The following is a 5,531-nucleotide window of genomic DNA, read 5'->3' on the forward strand; positions in this document are numbered from 1 at the left end:
GGGATGGCATTTGGATATTGAGATTTGCTGGTGAATTGTCATGTGCATTTGAACCAGCGACCAGTACGTGGTCAGACGCGCGCGGCCCGGGCTTGGTTGGTGGCCGGCTGACCTTTTCAGGCCTCGCTACCGTTCCACCTTCACATGGACGCGGTCTGCGCTACGTGCCGTGGACCATCACAATACGGCAAGGATGTACGTTGGCGATGTCAACATCGAGCTAGCTAGCTACCCCGGCTAGTTGACAAGGGACAGTTCAAATTAAGCGGCTACAGGTCACAGGGAGAAGGAGCATAGGCCGGGTTTGGTCCCTCTCTCTTTCCATAAAGATTTCTGCGGCTTTGCGTGTTTGCAATATCGCAGCCGTTGTCCAGACGCCGGTCCTCAGCATGGGCATGACCGCGGCAACAGCACGAGAACTTCTCGAAGGGTTTGTTGGCTGACTAGGACCGGGTTTGCTCGCAACTGCTTCTTTCTTAATTCCGAACATATTTTTCTTTTGAATGTTGTTCTTACCTGCTAATGTATCATACAGTAGTTTTTTGCTTCGTCATTTCTGGTGCAGCAACCACATCCGTCATCACAAGTCACGATTATGTCACTCGTGACATACTTCACACACAGGGCACATTGCACTTTGTACTTCCACGGTCAACAGGTTCCTAATATGATCTGGCTCTTTTGCACTTTCGAGAGAGATTTGAAGTGGTGCCCTACATTTACCAGGTTAAAGACTATGTTTCCCTCTTATCTAATTTGATTGATACGTTGTGACATTGGGGATTTGCAGGGACCACCGGAACAAGCAACTTGGGCTACTGCGTGCGTTTTTTTTAGAAAAGGAGGATGACCCCCGGTCTCTGCATCTGGGAGATGCATGCGGCCATTTATTGATTATTCTCGTTGACATTACAAAGTATTACAACAATATGCCTGAATCCGTCATCTTGGCAACATATGCCACTACTCCTATCCATATGATGAAGGGAAGCTAGCTGGGCCAAATACTCAGACCACTCACCTAAACCTATCATCAAAAGCCGGAAGCCCCAGCCAAGCCACATACCGGGTCCGCGGCACAAACCGGTCTGACGCACTCACATGTGTCGTCGCCGTCATCTTCCACAGGTCCGTCTTCAGAGCAGATATTGAGGCTTCTACCTTGTTAGGCCACTCTGCCATCGACGCCACCATGACGCCAGACAGCCACCTCCTCCTGCGCGAGTCCATTTACACGCATCGGGCGCCAAGTCTCCGCTGCGCCACGCCGCCGAGATCCGCCGTCTTCGATGCGGAGGAGGAAACACCGCTCCACCTCTGGGTGCATCGCCGACCACCTGCCGCGATGTCGTGCAAGTCCAGCTCTGGGAAAGCACGCAGGGAATCACGATCTTCAAGACGACGCCCTCAGGAGGGGAAGCGATGTCATGCCATCGTCTAGTCCTGTACCGCAGGTCCTGGGCTTTCACCCGAAGAAAGTGACCCGAGAGCGGAGGAGGTCGGAGAACTCCACAACGGCCCCTAGGAGGAGAGCGACATCCGCAAACATCGCGCCGTCGGCTTTCGCCCGGAGCAACCCTACCTCCGCACCCTCACGCTGCCGGACGAGGATGGGGGAACCCCAGCGCCGCCAGCATGCGAACCCACCAGCCCAATCACTTCTTGCGCGGCGGCGGCGCCATCACCATGCACGACCACCAACCTCACCGCCGGCCGAAGCCAACGGGCCAGATCGGCCGAGCCCGCCACGGCCAGATCTGAAACCTCGGGACACCGTCGCATCGAGGCAGCCACGAGCAGCCGGCAGCCCATCACCCGCGAGAGGACGAGGACGCCGCACCGAGCAGCCGCCACGCCGGCCGGAGACGCCGAGGACGAGACTTCCACAACCACGGGCTCACGCCGGCGACCTAGGCCGCCGAGCGCGCGGAGATCCCCGCCGCCACCGTCCTCCGGCGCGGGCTTCTCCCGGCGGACTCATCCGGCGGCGGCGGGAGGGGGGCGTGATGTAGAGGGAAGGGCGGCGGCGGCGTTCCTAGGGTTCCCCGAGCCGCCCTGGGGACGACGCGGGGGTCGGGGGGTTCAGAGATGGGGGCTACTACGTGCGTGTAACCGGTCCGCCTCACGACGCACCAACTTGAGCAACCGCGAGTGCAAGAGGATGGGCCTTGACCGCGGATCACCGCCCCAAGTTGATAAGGATAAGATCATTTTTCTGCAAAAGATACTTCCTCCGGTCCTTTTTACTCCGCGTATTAGATTTATGTTAAGATAAATTTTGTAAAATTTGACCAAATATATATTAAAAAGTATCAACATCTACGACATTAAATATATATATATACTATGAAACTACATTTTGTAATGAATCTAATACTGTTTTCTATAAGTTTGGTCAAAGTAGAGATGCATTGATTTTGGACAAAACTATATACAGACTAAAAATGACCGGAGGGACCGTGAGAGATGGTTGTCATCTCCACGTGGGACTGTGGTTAGTTGTCGGTGATTTTAACTTAATAGGCAAACAGGAAAACACTTATGCTTTGTCCACTGGGCAAGTCATTAATTCCGAAGTGTTTCATCCTTTTTTGAAGGACTTGAATATCTGGTTGTTGCTCCCCACAGGGAAGGACAATGTGAACCAATTCGATCGCTGGCAAAAGCAAAACCCTCAGCGAACATTTTGGTTTGCTACACGTAGCAAACCCTCAGCGAACGTTTTGGTTCGCTGCAGATAACATCTCCCCAGCGAACGTTTTGCAGGACAGGCCTTTTTCCAGGCCTCTAGACCCAATCATCATTCTCTTTGAGCACTAACAATTAAAAAATAAAAATGCCGCTTGGCAAAAATTTAGAATTTTTTTTGTACTAATGATAGGCAAACATGAAGGAAAAACAATCAAATTCCTATTAAAATCAAAGGCATGGATTTTGCAAAAAAAAAAGTAAAAAATGATTCACATGGAAAAGTTGAAAGAAAAATGGTTCACTATAAACATGACAAATTTTGAAAATGTATGTAAAGATCACATGACAATTTTGAAATTCCAAAAAAACAGTGTTCATATTGCCATGGTTCACTATTTGCCATATAATTTGAAAAAAAATCTGAAATTTCTATGTTTTGAATTTGTCATGTGATTTGTCACATCTAGAATTTTCATGTGACGGAGTTTCAATCGGAATTGTCACATGTAACAAAATTAACATGAGAAAAAAATCTTTGAAAAAGATATAAAAAATTGTCACACTACCTTCAATAAAACTACCAAATTCTAATTAATAGAAATGCCATGAAGCAACAATAAAAATTGTCATGATCTAAATAATAAAAGTTTCATTCTACCTATCATAAAACTACCATGGTCTAATAGTAAATTTGCCATTAAGATGTCATGGTATCTATATAAAACTACCATGATCTTAAAAAGAAAATTGTCATGCTACCTATAATAGAAAACCATAGTCTAAACATGGTCCAATTAATGAAAAGTGCCATGATGTCTACAATAAAAACACCATGGTATAAATAATATAATTGCCATGATCTAATCAATAAAGCTACCATGGTCTACATAATGAAAGTGACATTCTACATACAATAAAACAACATGGTCTAAATAGTAAAATTGCCATGATCTAAAAATTATATAACTGCCATGCACCATATAATGAAATTGCACATGATAGATTTTAAAAATTGGTTCTCTAAAGAACATGACAACTTTTAGGAATTTGTAATGGGCACATGGCAAAAGTTAGGGATTTTGTTCTTGGAAAAAAGATGGAAATTTTTTAGGAATTTTTCTTTTCTAAAAAAATACATGGTTAGGGATTTATTAGAAGTGGCGGTCACTTGTGGTTGAACTATGTTCGATCAAATGAATTGCCCATCATAGCAAAAAGGTCATCAAGCAACTCTGAATATTTAATGGACAGGCAAGGCAACCATTCTCAAATCGGAGCTCACTTAACATTAACTAGCGGGCGAAGGCACGGCCACACGCCGCGCCCGTGCAATTTCTCTTGATTTGTACAATTGTTGTTGCTGCTTAAAAACTATAACAACAACAGAGTACACATGTTGGATAAGTGGATAAGTATATTTGGTTGAACATTATGGGGTACATTGCATTGGCTAGATGATACAAATTTGCTAATGAAAAAATAAGATCCAGTGAAGTCCAATAGTTTTGTTACAGGCTAAGCTATCATATGCAAATGTGAAATGAAAGATTGACGTGCTAAAACAGTGAGACCATTTAGCAACACGGGTGGTTTGACTCTCCAATTGTGATAGTACATTCTTTTTTTCATTTACTCTAAAATCTTCAAATAACTACTCTCAAGTAGGAAGCTGACGACCCACAAGTATAGGGGATCAATATAGTCCTTTCGATAAGTAAGACTGTCGAACCCAACTAAGAGCAGAAGAAAATGACAAGCAGTTTTTAGCAAGGTATTCTCTGCAAGCACTGAAATTATTGGTAACAAATAGTTTGGTAGTAAGGTAATTCGTAACGGGTAACGAGTAACAAGTGTAACAAAAGTGAAGCAAAGTGGCCATCCGTTTTATAGCAAAGCACAAGCCTGGACGAACTCTTATATAAAGAAAAGCGCTCCCGATGACACATGAGAATTGTCATAAAGTTAGTTTTCATCATGCTCATATGATTCGCGTTCGTTACTTTGATAATTTGATATGTGGGTCGACCGGTGCTTGGGTGTTGTCCTTACTTGAACAAGCCTCCCACTTATGATTAACCCCTCTCGCAAGCATCCGCAACTACGAAAGAAGAATTAAGATAAATCTAAACATAACATCAAACATGTGGATCCAAATCAGCCCCTTATGAAGCAACACATAAACTAGGGTGTAAGCTTATATCACTCTAGCCATGGGCAGAGACAGGCCCAGGCAGCCCAGGCGGCTGCCTGGGGCGTGAGGCCCATCTCGCTCGTACACTGTAGCAAATATACTGTAGAACAACGAAGGCTGCCTGGGGCGTGAGGCCCATCTTGTCCGTTGCCTGGCTCATCTGCCTGCGGCCTGCCTGTGCGTCTACTTCGAGTCTGGACGAACACGAACCAGCCAGCCACCCGCAGCCCGTTCCCCTGACTTGGACGAACCCTAGGCGCCGCCCGCCGCCTACCCTGCCGGCCAGCTCCGTCCCCTTCGACCCCCTTCTGCGGCATCAGGTTGCGCCGCTGCGGTGCTGCGGGCTGCTGCCCTGTCCGACGAGGCGGCGACCTCGGCGAGGCGGCAGGCTACCCGGCGTCCGGCGAGCCGCAGCACATAGCAGACAGCAGAGCAAGAGGCCAAGAGCAAAGGTATCCCTTCCTTGCTTCCTAGTTTTCTTGGAGTTCGATGTACAGCTCTGTTCGGTGGAGGCGTGGAGCTCTATTCTGAACTTCTGAATTCTGATGTATAGCTTTTAGGACAGAGACAGTGCAGCGTTGAGCTCTGTTCGTTGGAGGCGTGGAGCTCTATTCTAATCTTGTAAGCATGGCCCCCTCACTTAGGATTC

This window comes from Triticum dicoccoides, chromosome 4A, assembly GCF_002162155.2.
Source record: "Triticum dicoccoides isolate Atlit2015 ecotype Zavitan chromosome 4A, WEW_v2.0, whole genome shotgun sequence".
NCBI lineage: Eukaryota > Viridiplantae > Streptophyta > Magnoliopsida > Poales > Poaceae > Triticum > Triticum dicoccoides.